At 42.4% G+C, this 15,956-nt stretch overlaps 1 protein-coding gene across 1 annotated transcript in view; it reads left to right on the top strand.

Moving 5' to 3' along the window:
- Window positions 1-15,956, top strand: part of AOAH (acyloxyacyl hydrolase) — a 180,420-nt gene that overhangs the window by 86,817 nt on the left and 77,647 nt on the right. The gene's annotated exons all lie outside the window — the stretch shown is intronic.

The raw sequence follows: 15,956 nt of genomic DNA, 5'->3' as shown, positions 1-15,956 counted from the left end.
AGCCAAAGTACAAAATACAGTCACGCATTGCTTAACGATGGAGATATATTCTGAGAAATGCATCGTTAGGAGATTTCATTGTTGTACAAACATCATAGAGTGTACTTACACAAACCTAGATGGTACAGCCTACTACACATCTAGGCTATGTGGTACTAATCTTATGGGAGCACCGTTGTATATGCGGTCTGTCGTTGACCCAAACGTCGTTATGCAGTGCATGGCGGTAGACTCTCTCCTCATCATGTCTCACCTTTTCTTTTTATTCCAAATGTAAAGAAACATCTTGCAATCCTTCTACCCAAGAAACAATCAGAATACATACTAGGATGAAAAATCCTTTTGGCATCAGACTTATCTCTCAACGCTAAATTTCAGAAAACAGTGGAACAGCCTCTACAGCATTTTGAGGATTATGCATCAAAAACGCTCTAACTGCCAAGATAGTGTTCTTACATGACGGTCACAGAAACTTATTCTCAGTCATTCAAAGATTCAGAAAACATCAGATACAAATGCCTTCCTGAAAAAAAATCATTTTAAGAAGTATTCCAGTCTCTCTGAGAGTGATATGATAAGAGGAAGGCGAAAAAACATTGTTACTAGATTCAAGTACATAAAATTTTCAAATGTACGCAATGTCAAAAAATTCATAAAATTAAAAGACAAATGAAAAATTTGAACAGTATTTATAATATGTAAGGCAAGATTTAACTTCTCTAATAACAGAGTTCCTGTATATCAATAAAAAACAATTTAATTTTTTAATGATCAAGAACAAGATAAATAAATATAAAAACAGTTCATCTTCAGTAGTAATCAAAGAAACACAAATTAAAACAACAATGCAATATCACTTATCATCTGTCAAATACACAAAGTTTAAAAAGTAATAAAGGTCCAATTTTAGCAAGAATATGGTGAAATGGACATGTTCATTCACCACCGATGAGAATTTAAGTTGATAGAATTTCTCCAAAAGGCAATTTGACAATATGTATAAAGTGACATGAAAATGTTTGTGATTTTAACCATTAATTTTGCATCTGGAAATTTACCTTTAAAACTGATCAGTCATTTGCTCAAGAATCTATGTACATGAGTATTCATCAAAGAGTTCTTTATAAGAGCAAAAATGAGAAAAGAAATTAAAAATCAGGGGCTGGCCCCGTAGCCAAGTGGTTAAGTTTGTGTGCTCTGCTTCAATGGCCCAGGGTTTCGCTGGTTCGAATCCTGGGCGCAGACACAGCACTGCTCATCAAGCCATGCTGAGGTGGCATCCCACATGCCACACTAGAAGGACCCACAACTGAAAATGCACAGCTATGTACTGGGGGGCTTTGGGGAGAAAAAGGAAAAGTAAAATTAAAAAGAAAAAGAAATTAAAAATCAAAAAGTGGGAGATTAGATATGTAAAAATATATTACATCCATAAAATGAAATATTATGCAACCATTAATACACATATTGTAGACCCATCTCTTAGCAAGAAAATATGTTTATAAAAATTTGTTAGGGGGCAAAAACAAGTTGCAAAATAGTATGTATGACCAGTTTTTGTGAAACGTGTCTCTGTGTGTGCAAACAAAGAAAATAATCAGAAAGTTGTAGATCAGTTATGTTAATACTAGTATCTTTGGGTGTAGAACTCTGGTAACTTTTTTCCTAATTTTTCTTCAATGAATTTGTATTATCTATCTACCAAATATCATAATACAAGATTTGGGGAATTTTTTTGTTGTTTTAAGCAAAAGCTAAGGAAACCAACCAAAGAAAACCAAAACATTGCTTTATTTAATCTTTGTAAAAGCCCTCTGAGGTAGGTATTGTTACAACCTAGCCTCAGTTTACAGACAAGGTACTCAGAGAGGTTAAGTAGACTGCCTAAGGTCACACAGCTAACAGGGGGCAGACTCACTTCCTATCAGTGTCATCTTGAACAAGCCACCTAACCAGAAACCCGGAAAGTGATGATAGGAAAAATCTCAGGCAAGATCATGTGCTTCGATGAGCTAAGGGCTGTGAAAGTGCTTTGGAACTGTATGCTGGATTCAAACCAGACAAAAGTAGATTGACACACAGCTCACAGAAGGCAGTGGTGGCAGTTAGCCAGGCTGGTCGATGTCCTTGTGCTTGTCCTTCCAATCCCACTCCAGGGCCTCTGGGGGCTGAGGTGAGGGGTGCCTCCCACTTTCAGGTTCTCCCTGAGAGGACAGCCTCTCACGTGCTCTCACTGGATCCGGCAGCTCACTCTGCATTGTGCTAAGTTTCTGCAGAAGAGAAAGACCCACAGAGAAGACCCATTAAAAAAATCACTCCCGAAAGCCCAGCAGTCAGCCCCAGCCTGCAGTCCTGACCACTGGAAGTTGGGTTGTAACAATTTTTATCTGCTATTTGCAACAATGAACTGATTGAAATACTGCAGATCAGTATTTGTTGGTTGGGTTTGGGTTATTTCCCACCCCACCCTTGTGACATTTTGGTGGTAAATAAGTAGTTTTGAGAAATGATGATGAGAATGGCAATAATGTAGGGCCAATGAGGAACTCAACTCGGCCATAATGGTAATTGGGATTTGTGGGTCTCAATACGTTAATAACGCTATTGATGGTAGGGGCAACACTGCAGTTTCTTTGTCATTTTATCATCTATTTCAAGCCTTTGATGTTCTAGGGTTCTTAAAATGTCTCTTCAGGTTAACATTCCCCTGTAAGATAAACATTAGCCCAGTCACTCTAAGCCTCAGCCACTTCTGTGGGATCCCATTTGATAAGAATGGAAGATGGGACAAGAAGAATAAAAAAAGAGAGATTTTGCTTCAAAAGTTGACATTGAAAATCAAGCTTTACCACCAAGTTATTGTCAAAATAATGCTGTACAAACCACCTCATATCTCAGTGACTTAAAACAATCATCATTTCTTCTCACTCACACATTTGTGGGTTGTCTGAGGTCAGCTGTTCTAGGCTGGGCTCTGTTGGTCTTAGCTCCAAGCTGAAGGTTGGGTCCGGGTCTGCTCCATGTGTCTCCTTTTTCTTGGTTGGACAATCTATCCAGAGCGTGTTTTTTTCATGGTTATGGGGGAAGTGCAAGGCGGCAAGGCCCCAATACAAACACATTTGCTGCATCATGTCCACCATCCAACCCATCAGCCAAAGCAAGTCAAATAGCCGTGCCCAAGATCAATGGGGAAGTATACGTGTGGAAACTGAGCAAGGGAAGAGAGTGAATATTCTCTGTATTGCTTTTAATTAATTATAAATGTTAAATATGCACTGGAGACAAATAAGCAAATACAGAAATTATTAGGAAATTGTTAAAATTCCCTTTAATACTACCATCCAGAAAGAATCATTTTAACATTTTGGAGTATCAGATTGGTTTTGAAATATTCTTTTAATATTATTCTTATTGAAGAAAAAGAAGATATAAAGTCAATATTAGAACTGCTTTTGAGGATTAAAAAAAATCACCCCATCATCTTAAATTTTCTCAATATTTTTCCACTCTTTCTAGCACTCCACACTCCCATGCACATTCACACACACACACACACACACATTATGTAGTCACAAGAACAGCAAGTATGCAATTGGCAATTCTCCTTTTTTTCAATTAATACTAATCATAATCATTTTTGCACATTGCTACTTAGTCTTTATAACTCATTATATTTGTCAATGTTCCATAGTATCTTTTTCAATATATGAGCCATAATCTATTAAACCATTCACCCATGACTGGATATTAAGCTGATTCATGATTTCATTTTTTGGCTATTATGGATCATGTTCCTTTTAAAAAGAAACCCAATTTTTAAAACTTATTATCTACAGACTCTCCTCATTTGCACAGGGAGTCAGCCTAGGTATGCGCACCATGCCTAACAGACATCCATGAGCTACGCTGAGCTCAGATGTCTCGTGTTTTGATTGTTTGGCTTTTAGTAATTGTGGCAAGTGTAAACAAAATATCACCAAATACTGACCTGGGACCTACAGTGTGCCAAGCCCTGTGACAGGGGCTAATGATACAGGGGTGAAGAAGATGGAAAGAAGCCAGGTCCCCAGAGAGCTTCAGGGCTAGTGGGGAAATGCAGACAGGCAACAGGCAATTTCAGAGCAAGAGCTGTTGTGATGCTCACATGCTTCCCAAACTGGAGGGAAGAAGGAGTTGGAGGCAGTCCGGCCCTAGCAGACCTAGGAAAGGGTGTCCTAGGCGCAAAAAGAACACGTGCAAAGGATCACAGTGAGAGGGCTCAGCATTCTGAGAAGAAGTTTACTGTGGCTGAACCAACGTTCACCGAGCACCAGGTGTAGAAGTAAGAGAAGGGACTAGAGATGAGCATAGGAGCCGGATCTCAAGGAAACTTGAAGCCACATTCGAGAATTAGGAGTTTAATCTGAAGGCAACAGGAAGCCATTGAAGGCTGTTAAACTGAGAAATAGCAGCAGTCAGATTTTGATTTTAGAAAAATCACTCTGGTTTCAATAGGCAGGATGGATTAGATGGAGGAACAGCAGTCAAGAAGATCAGCTTGTCATCATTAGAGTAAAAGCGTTCTAAGCTGGAAGGGTACAGTGAGGAAGAATGAAATGGAGAAACTCCGAAGTTTTCTGGAATCAACAGTGGACATGTATTTTTCTCACAACCTTCCCCCCACATGGACTTTATGTCCAGTTCCTGAAGAAACTACCCTCTCCAGCTGGATGTCCCACCAGGCTGGGGTTGACCTAGGGCTGTTCCCAGGCATCCTCACATCTGGGAGCCAGCCTGGACTTCATCTCCCCAGTGCAGATGTTCCCTGCAAGGTCTAAGCCAGCCTTTGAAAACTCGACTGGAAGAGTCTGCCCCCCAATAAACTTCTGGTGCTTCTGATCCCTCTGCACCATACCCTCAACCCCCAATGGTTACAGTGAACTTACAACCTATTGTCCAAACTTGAGATAAGAGGGATCACTACTGATAATTATGTGAGGACAATATGTGTTAACCTAGACTGGCCTATACAAACTGGTATGTATAGTCACCCAACTGATAGCATAACAGCCATGTATGAAACTGACACCGTGAGTCAAGAGCATTGCCCAGAGAGGAATTTTAAGCCATCTCTATATAAAATAAATCTTGGACTTTGAATCAGACAGACCTGGGTTCAAATCCTGACTTATCCACTTACATTTACTTATCCTCTCTGAGCTGTAATTTCCCCATCTATAGAATATAAATAATGATAGCCATCTCATCAGAAATTTGGGATGATTTTATAACAGGATATTAAAAATTGGACTATTTATTTCTACCTAAGTTTCAGCTGAGGCTCCAAGACATTTAGGCCAACTATTCCCACCTTCCACAGTCAAATATTAGAAGGACCAAGCAGGACCTGCAAAAGAAGGGAGTGAAAATCATTTCTGCAACCTGTAGCTGAACTCCCACCTCAAAGGTCTAAAAGAGTTGAGGCCAGGAATGTCTGGTGTCAGTATGGCAGCGGGGCTCGCCTGGATAGGTGTCTCCAGAGATTGGGGTCAAAAGGGCTGGTGTGTGACACTCTTGTGAGTAATATAAGAGTGGTGAGGCAGCAGGACAGAAAGAGTATGTGTCCTGGGGCAAGGACATGAATCCCAAAAAGGGAAAGCCATTCTGGACCACTGAAAACCCTGGAGAGGACTGCCTGGAAGGTGACCTCAACGTGGGAGTTAACCTCCACATGACCAGAGGCTGGAGCATGAAACTTAAATGACTATAGGGGGCGTGAAGAGAATGCACCAACTCTGCCATTGGAGGTTAGTCAAATGTTCCCAGCAGGGCCTCTCAAGAGCCCCACAAAAACCCCCAATATAGAGAGATCCAGGCTTGGACACCTGCCCAGCCAGAAGATCACACCTGATTATGTCTCTTCTCCCTCCACTCACCACTCCCAGAGATCAGAAGCCTCCATCATGAATTATTTATTAACTCACTTGAAAATAACAATAGGAAGCACATTGACATAAATAACATTTTAATGATAACTTTAGTTTACAAAACAAAAAAATTAAGTTAGAAGAATGGCCTTTTTTTCCATTTTTGTGATTCTCCTTGATGTCTGACTAGAAGAGAGCTGGATCCCCATATCTGCTTCTGCCTTCAATCTGTTTCAATATCCACGTATGGGGCCTCTTGAAAACTCCATTGTACTCTCATGAGTGAATTAAAATGAAAAGGGTAGATCAAGTCTTAGTATTATGATGAAAATAGTGATCTCATGAGCCCTCTGTGAGGATCTCAAAGATTCCAGGGGTCCCCAGACCATACTTTGAGAATCACTGTCATAGAGTTTTCCCACTGCCTCTGACGTCCAAACTTTGAGGATTTACAAAAGAAAGAAGTGGTTGTAGGGTACTGCAGTGTAGTTTTCAAAATTCTTCAAATCTATAAATGCCAGAAAAGATGTACTCTAAGATAGACCGTTTTAGGGAAAATTGGGGAAGCCATCAGCATAGTGTGGACTAGTCTCTCAACTCACATATTTCTAGAGTATACTGGAATATGTGAGTTTCCCCAAGAGAGAGTCCATTGAGAATACTCTGATGATGTGAATGTCCTCAGTCCTCACTCTGCCCATAGGTTCAACTATTTGAGAGCCTTTTAGTGATGTCACCACAAAAGGAAATGAGCCTCCAACCTTCTGGCTAATTCAGCAGGTGGAACTCTTTTAAACTAGGTTCCTAGTCAGTATCAAAGTTAACATTTAGCAGGGAGGAGTCAGGAAAATAAAAGCATTCCAACAGCGGGGATTTAACATAGGGAATTGGTTGCATTCGTGTTGGATTTAATACGTGGAACTGATGACATTGGTATTGGAACAAAAAGTGGTGGCTGAAGTCATCAAAGATTAATCATCACAAGAAGCAGCTACTGACTCCAGGGCTCCAGAACAAAAAGGAAGACGAGGTATTAGCAGAAGCTAGAGAACGCGGTGCAGCTGGTGCTCTGACCTCAGCACAGCATGTTCTCTGACTGCCAAGACCACCTGCTACTGGGACCACTGAAGGGTGCAGAGATGAGCTGGTAGTACCAAAGGAGGCCGGAAGCTGCTGCGAGACGCTGACCTAAGCTGGAACCCAGCATATAGTTCCTCCTCTCCTCCTGCTGTTTCCCCATCGCGCTCCTACGCCGCCCCTTGGCCGGGAGACGCAGAGGAGTCTGGGAAGTGTAGTTCGCAGCCTCCACCCTGAGCAGAGAATAGAGGAATGGCCTTGGAGCCCAGAGGCACAAGCCGCTGGAACCCTTTCAGACCAAGTCTGGAATCAGTCCAAGGCAGCACTGGGTACCAGAAAGCGGGGATGTCCGAGGGGCTTGAAGAGCAGCAGAAATCATGCGGTGGCTCCAGGCTGGGTGAGTGGCGGGAAGCTGGGGGAGCTGTCAGAGGCCGGCGCTGATTACTCTGACTTGAGGCCCCGCGGAATCTGAGGCCTCGTTGGTCGTCAGCATGGCCTCGGCCATTAGAACCTCATTTCTTTACGTCCTTATTACCCTGGGACCTACCTCACCCCCGCAGGCGCCTATTGGCTACGGTTCACCAAATGCCACGTTATTCCCTCAACTGCCTTAAGGAATCCTTCCCAAAATGACCAGCAGATGGCGCAGAACCAGAAAACCGTCTTCAAAAAGGAAACCGCGTGCGACCTTTCTCTGACTTGTTGAGCAGACAGAGGTTCAGAATTTGGATTCTGTGGCACTGGCTTTGAAACTAGAGAGTAACCAATGGCCACTGGCGCCTGACCCTACCCTGTATCCCTCCGCGAAATCATGTTCCAACAAAAGGAACCATAGTGAGACCACCTATTCCAGAGTGAACATTCAACTGCTGCCTCGCTAGGGGTGTGACAGTGGTAATGCGTGTTATGAACCAAGACCCTTCAGGACCCCCCAGCGTGTTTGGTGCTGTTCCTTTGCTGCACCAAGATCATATTGACAGTAAGTACTGTAAGAAAAACAAGTATTTATTGTAGGCCATTCTGCCCCTTACAAGACCACTCAACGTTTCTTTGCCTTTGTCCCCCTGTAAAGCAAACACTCCTGCAGGTACACCACCCCATCCCAGCTGTGCCCATCTTGAAGGAGTCCACAGTCTTGGGTATCTTTCTTGCAGCTGCCCCTTCCTCTCCTGTTCATGCCATCATCTGGTAAGGCAGTGGTAAGGCAGTGTGGCACCTGAGAGGCTTGTTTACAGCTAATTAGATTAGGAGTGTATTCATCTAGAAAGATATTTGTAGTTCCATAAAGAAAGTGTGAAGAATCACCCTCGTGGTTCCGCAGAAACAAAGGGTTCTGAACCTCATTCCTTGGGGCAGAAAGATGTCTCTGCCCTCTCCCTCCTTAACCTTCGCTTCTCTCCAGGACATCCTTGGTGGTCAGGTTCAAAATGAGCTTCCTATGTCACATGAAAGACCTCAACTTAGAAAGATTTCAAAGAAAGACAAAGAGCAAATCTGAAAACACTTTCATGCTGTCTGATTTTTTTTTCGTTCAAAAGAAAGACAATGACTGCTTGAGATGTTTTGTTGAGAAAGAAAGGAAGGCAGAGAGATCATCAAGGCCAGCAATAAATGCTGCCCTCCTGCCTCTTCCCCCATCTGTTTAGAAATTATTTCCAAAATATTAAATGCTGCATTTCACTGAACCAGAATTGCATGACAGGTTGGAGATGGAGGGGATAAAGGGAGAAGCAACTCTGAAATATAATTTCCCAAATGTTTATTTTGCTAGTGAAGACTGTTGCATGTACTATTATAAAATCTTAGCACGACCCATGGCAGGCTGTTGTCTGTAGGGTGAGGAGGCGCAGATTGAATTTCCTGCTGTGTCAAGGACAAAATGAATCCTTAATCTGGCTGCAGAAAATGCACATTCACCTGAGAGTTGAGTGGCTGCAGTCTTTCAAACCTGCATGTGCTTCATCCCTCTCTTTGAAGTGGTTTTGTAGATCAGATTTGTCTACTCTCTGTTAGCCCACAGACGGTATCCAAGCTCTCACTCTGCCTCTCGCTACCCCGCCCTGCTCTGCACTCTCCAGATTTATCAGTGAGCAGAAAGCTTCCATTAAGCATAAAGGCTGCTTTTCATGGAGCATATAAAATACAGAAATTCTACCTCAGCTAATTTCATGTCAACTCCAGAAATTGTTAAGAGTTAGAGTACTTTATTATCATTTTTTAATATGAGGAAAGGCTGTTGCTTAGGAAAACTGGACAAAATTACATTTTCTGCTCCTCAAACATCTTGCAGGCTGGTAGATTAAAAATGCTAACCGGTGAAAAGAGAAGCCTCAATCCTGGTTCCTTCTCATTTATTCTGTCAGAAAAAGAGAGTTGTGTTCACCATGGTGAATTTTTTCTCCAACGGCAATCAGGCCACAAGAGACAGAATGTTCTTCTGGTCCCTTTCCCTGTTCATGAGCACAAGCCAGACGGGCTGTTGCCCAGAGTCCTGATCAATTCAATGCCCTTTTCTTCCTGCTCAAGGTGAGCATCTGGGTCTCTTACCTGCCAGCAAAGTAGGGTGCTCTTGCAAGCTCATTCTTCTGAAAACATCAGTGATCTTCGCCCTCACTGCCTTCTGCAAGAATTAAAAAGACAAACACTTTGTTATGAAAAACTACAAGAGAAAATTATTTTAAGCTCCATACTTCTGAAAGGCATTTATAATTACTCAGCCCACATGCCTGCTCTCGCAGCACATTAGATAGAGATTTCTGCATAGGGAGGCAGCGTGAGTCAGTAAACACCTGTGCAATCCAGTGTGCTGCTAAGACTGGAGTACAATCTCTTGCCCTCTGGATAATTATATCTACCACTTTGCTTCACTCTCCCTCAAGTTTCTCAGCCATAAAATGGGACTCATGGAATGAACTCATCACAGAGGAAACATTTAGAAGCCCAAATCACTTGGGATGTGGAAAGAGGAAACTTCTGGCATTTAAAAATAATTTTGGATGGTTGGAATTCATTGCTACACACCATTCATTCATTGGTTTATTCAAGTAATTCCCTCCATGCCACGCCTTGGGGGAATGAGTAAGACAGAGGTGGCCCAGCCCAGCCCTTGCCAAACACCTGGAGGTCAAGACTGGCTTCTGTATGATTTCCTGGGGATTCTACTCAAGGCAGTGGCTGGAGCGTTGGTCAGAGGTATGAGCTAAATAAATCCTAGAGGAAAATCAAAGGGAGCATTATGAGACACAAAGATTCCAGAGGAAGAAATTGAAGACAGCATCACCGAGCCAAGAATTTAAAGCCTAATTGATAAAGAACACAAAGGAAAGTAGATCAGGAAGGAGCAAAGAGGTCATGGTCTCATGTTGGTAGAATATTTGAGAGCCAGCAAGAAGGGTGGATGGGTCAGCCCTTCTTAAAAGACTGGTGATTAATCAAGCAGTGTATCAGCTCAGCTGCTCTAACAAAGAATCTCAAAATTCAGTGACTTAAGATGGAAATGTATTTTCCTCTCATATAATAATCCAGAGGGAGGTAGGCCAGGACTGATGGGACATTTAGAGCATCCTCAACAAGCAGCTTCAATCTCTAGGTCCAAGGTGGCTGCTCCCACTCTTGCCACCTCCCATCTGTATAAAATAAAAAGGGCCAAGTGAAGGCACACACATCCCTCGGGGGAACTTGACACAGAAGTGGCATACATCATGCTCTCACACACCCCATCGTCCAGAACCTAGTCACATGGCCGCGCCAGGCTGCAGGAGAGGCTGGGAAGTGCAGCCCCTGGCTAGGCAGCATGTGCCCAACTGACACCGGGGGACTTCTCCCATTAAAGAGAGAGAAATAGTTAAGAGTGGACAACTGGACCTCTAAATGTGAAGAGCAGTCTCTAACCTCAAGAAGCTTTAAGTTTAGTTGGGAAGACAGATAGGTAAACTCACAATTATAATAATAACATTAAGTAAATATTATCATGTGTTTACCAAATTCCAGGTATTGTACTCAGTATTATCTCATTTAATACTGAAGTGACCCTATTATTATGTGTATTTTAGAAAGAAATGCAGACTTAGAGAGGTTAGCTAGCTTACCCAAGATAATGCGTTTAAACATGGAGCCCAGATACAAGCTGAGTCTGTCAGACCCTACAGCAAAAGTCAGCAAACTATGGCCCTTGGGTCAAATGTGGCCCTCCACCTGTTTTTGTAAATAAAGTTTTAATGGAACACAGTATGCCCACTCATTTACACATTGTCAATGGCTGCTTCTCCAGTACAACAGCAGAACTGCATAGACACAACAGAGACCAAATGGCCTGCAAAGCCAACAAATTTACTGTCTGGCCCTTTGCAGAGAATGTTTGCCTGCTCTGCCCTCGTGCTGACATGTTAGGTGCAATTAGCTAAGCTTGCACAAGGTGTGTGGAAAGCCGGAGGAGAGCACCTCACGGGAGAAGGCCAGGGCAGTCAAGGAAGTCAGAGTGAGCTGACGTTTGACTAAGGAATAGCGATCAGTAAGGACAGTGGAGTAGGAGGAAGAGCTTGTGATAAGGCCTGGAGATGTGAGGGGCCTGCAGATGGCTGAGTGGGGTGGGAGAGGTGGGGCTATGAGAAAAGGCTGGGGCAGAGGGTGGTGCCATGTAGAGGATGTCACTGAATAGCTACAGTAGCCTAGAGAGCAGTTTTTCCCAAACCTGACCAGTCACTGCAGCCATTTAAGGCACTTATAAGAATAAGGGCTCTAGGACCCCACCACAAACCTACCCAAACAGGATCCATATTTTAAAGAAGCTCCCATGAGGTTCTGGGACACATTGCTGAAGACAGTAGGGGGAGAGAGAGGAGGCAGGGACCCTGGCCAGAGGCTGCGGCAGTCACCCAAGGCCATCGTCTGTGCAAGTTGCAAGAATTGATGTAGTGAGGTTTTATGACAGCTTCTTGGTAGAAGATGAAAGAGGGGAGAGGAAGAAAATGAGATTATTTTTCCTGAGCGAGATAATGGGGAGGGAAAGCCCAGTTCAGGCCTGGTCATTAGGTGCCCCTGTGACGGCTGCCCCTGTTCTCACGTCTGTAGCTTGACTGTGGACTTTCAGCTTCTTCAAGTCTAACGCTGGATAATACCCCTCAAAAAAGGAAAACTACCCCAACCCTGGACAAATGGCAGCCTGGCTGCTTCAGAAATGACCCAACTTTCACAAAATCAAATGAAGGTGCCCAAAGAGTGGACATCTATGATATATACCCCTGGTTGCCTGACTCAGGCCCTTAGAGAAGTTATTTTTTCTGTTTGTGAAAGAATTTGTTTCACTGGCCCCATGAAAGAATTGACCTGTGATTATCTTTGTGTAAGAGCAAGACATTTTAAACTCTTATTTTCTTACTTTTATGAATTTGGATACAGTTCTCCGATCACTGTGGAAATAATGATAGAGAGAATTGAATTCCGTAGGAAAAGTCTCACTGCACAAGGCGTTTTCGTTTGGTACGGGGCAGTTAGATAAACGCATCCCTTGACTCACTCATTGAATAAATAAATCATTTGGTGAGAGCTTAGATAATAAATAATAGACAAGGGGAAAGGAAGAGACTAAAAGGAGCTGACAAGGTAAAAAAAAATAAAAGTAAAAAGAGCTATATTCAGGCCAAATGATGAAAGATTGTTGCCTGCTATTCTGTTCTCTTTATATTTAGTGGTCATATTTTGCTAGAATTCTTTATTTGACTACTTCTTCACCACCCCATAAGTTTTTGGATGGCATAGGGTCAAAGATGAAATGCTGTACCTTTTCCCTGAAAATTACTTATTTAGCTCAAGCTTAAGTTTAAATGTGCATCGAATGGGCGTCAGCCAAGGAGCTGAGCAGTTATTGTTACTGGGCTGCTTGTACATAGTATGTTTTAAGCTGCTGAATTTGGGGGTAATTTCTTACATAGCAATAGATAACTGGCATACTTGCTGTTTGAGGTCTTGTTTCGGGGGGAGTTTGTTGGTCTTCCTTGTACATAATATGATGAAGTTGGCCTTGGGGTTTTGAAAATGACATTGCCAATGCTTAAACTCTTTTTCCCCTGCCCTTCTTTGCCTGGCTCCCTCTTACTAACTTTACAGGACCACATTGGATAACATTTCTTTCAAAATTCCTTACCTGAACCCCCATATGTGGGAGAGGTGTCCTTTCTCTTACCCTGGACTTCCCTGTCAATACCACTAACAGGTAACTTTCATTGAGCACTTACAACTCTAAACTTTAGACGTGGATTATCTTTTTTAATCCTCTCAACCACCCAATGAGATAGGGGCTGTAATGAGTCCATTTTATAGATTTAAAAAACTGAGACACAGAAGAGTTAAGGAAAGTCTTCAAGGTCACCCAGCTGGGAAGCGTGTGTTTTCTGTGTCCTGCTAGACTGTGAAAGTCCTTCCACAAAGAAGCAACTCACTATACAATAGTACGATGACCAACAGAGTGCCCAGCACAGGCTGGCACTTGATGTGTTTCTTTCTCTCTCTCTTTCTCTCTCTGTCTCTTTCTCTTTCTCTCTTTCTGTCTCTCCTTGTCTCTCTGTCTCTCTGTTTCTCTGTCTCTGTGTGTGTGTTTGTGTGTTTAATGAATTATAGGACCACAGAGACTTCAATAGGAGCCTCATCCCACTGCACATGGGACTCTAAAGTTCACTAATGAAACTCAGACTTAAATTACACTCTTGAAGTTGTATATATCAAAGCATAAGCTTGTGCAAACAGCACTGCCTGATTTGGTTAAGCCTGAGATTACAGAGGCAGAAACTACATGGTACATTCTCTCCCCATTCTCCCGGAACTTCATCTGCGAGGCCCTACTGGAAGATGAACCTCCAGATCAGCAGTGTGCGTTGTTCTCTGTGGCTGCCTTTCCCCAGCATATGTCTGCCAGAACAGGCCCTGGGAATATGTGAGGGGGGTGTGGACAGAGATGTCTGTGTAGGGTCACAGATTGTTTCAGTAGTTATCCCAAAAATACTCATTTTGCACTCTTCATAAATTATGCATGGCTTCCATATAAGAGAAACAGAGGAGAAAAAGATAGTGGCAACTCCTGGGTTATCTGTGGATTTCTGAACTTTTTACCTAAAGCTGTGTCTGAGAGACCATTTTCTCAGCAGGTAACCAGGAAGCCTCATTTTCAATGACTGGCAAACCCAGCTTAGCCAATTTTGTGAGACTTAGAAGCTTCAGGGAAAAGCAAGGACCAGATACAAATGGGCTATTAAAAGCTGAGGTTCTTGAGAATCTCTGCCTGCTCCAAGCCTCTCCCTTCCTAGTTCCACGAGACCCTGTGTTCAAATCCCAGAGCCATTGTTTACCAGCTCTGTGACCTTGGCAAGTTGTCCAAACTCCCTCTGAGTTCTGTTCACCATGGTTTTCCTGGGCCCCACACTGTCCAAGGCAAGGGGTTCTTCCACCAAGAGAAAATACGTAAACCTCCCCAGACCAGAACCATTGACAGTATGTGCCATCATAAAAGGGGCTTTTTCACTATCCATCATTAGGTTGAGGCGTGCTCATATATGTACTGCTGTTCGTCTGAGGCCTGGGTATTTGTTCTTTTTTAAGAGTAATATCCACATCTGATATATGGTAGTTGCTCAGAAAGTGTTTGTGAAAGGGAGTGAGGAAGGAAGAGAGGGAGAGAGTCTAATTCTTGCCTCACAGAGCTGTTCAATGAAGTTAAACAATTTGTGTAAGTTTTCTGTCCCAGTGCCTGGCACATAAAGGGAACTCAATATTAGTTCGCACCCTCCTCTGCCTTAAAATGCAAAAGTTTCTGGGAACAACCACATTCAAGCATCACGAATGGATATACATTCATTTATAGGATTTATTCACATATCAAAGCCTAAAGGAATGGGACCAGAGCAAGAAAGTTTGTGCAAGGGACAAGGAGGGCTCTTAAAGTTTCATAATTTGGTATTCCTACGAGAAAAAGCGCTCAGGTAGTAGGGGTGGGGATTGAGACACAGGGTGGCTGGAGAAGGCAGGAGGCAGTCTGGTGGCACTGTGGGATTGAAAGGCCTAAAGCAAGAGGAAAGCCTCACCTAAACCACCTGCAAAACAGGTGAAGCACTGGCAGGACAACAGGACTGGGAGACCCGTGGTCCCAAGCCTAAACTGATAGTCATTGTCTCCGATTTCCAGGCCTTGAGACTCTTGCTTCATTAACAAAAAACAATATAAGAGCTATTTTCTTCTTTGGGTAAAACAACAAAACCTATCTGCCTTGAGAGTTTTTCTTGGGAAATAAATAAAAACGACATTTAACTGTTGATGATATTTTTCATGTCTTTTTCCAACAACAGTTAGCTGCAGATTCCTCCAAGTGACTTAGTACTATTTGAAAATAATCAATTTAGGTCTAACCCAGTTAAGAGTATTAGAAAAGGGAATACACCATGCCAACTGTCCACAGCATTGCTGGTTTGGGAGGGCTCAAACATAAACAGTGAAATAAAGGCACCAAGAATATTCCCTCTGTCATTGGAAGTCTGGCAGAACCAGAAGAATGTGTCATCGATGCCATTACTCTCTTTCTCTCACTTAAGATGGCTTTAAGAAACTCAAATATAAGTTTCTTGTTGAAGGTAGGGCTTAAAATATTCCAAATTAATATTACTAAATACTTACTAAAAATGAGGACCACTGGGCTTTCTCAATGCATGGAAATATACAATACAGAATGTTAAATTAAAATATTACATGAGACTATACATTTGCCAATTATGACATAAAAACACATTTATAGTATTGATAAAATCAGGAGAAAATTTGAAGCAATGCAATATTTGACTTAATACTCATTGACTTTCTGATGCTCTCTACAAATTTGGAAAATTTTTCTTGGTAAATATTAAGTCTTTCCACATATGTACATTTAAGGTACATTTAAGATTAGTTTCCTGAGAATATAAATGCTCAAGAGGAGGAAGCAGGAGTTGATGA

This window comes from Equus przewalskii, chromosome 4 (assembly GCF_037783145.1).
Source record: "Equus przewalskii isolate Varuska chromosome 4, EquPr2, whole genome shotgun sequence".
NCBI lineage: Eukaryota > Metazoa > Chordata > Mammalia > Perissodactyla > Equidae > Equus > Equus przewalskii.
This window is presented reverse-complemented; position numbering and strand designations above follow the sequence as displayed.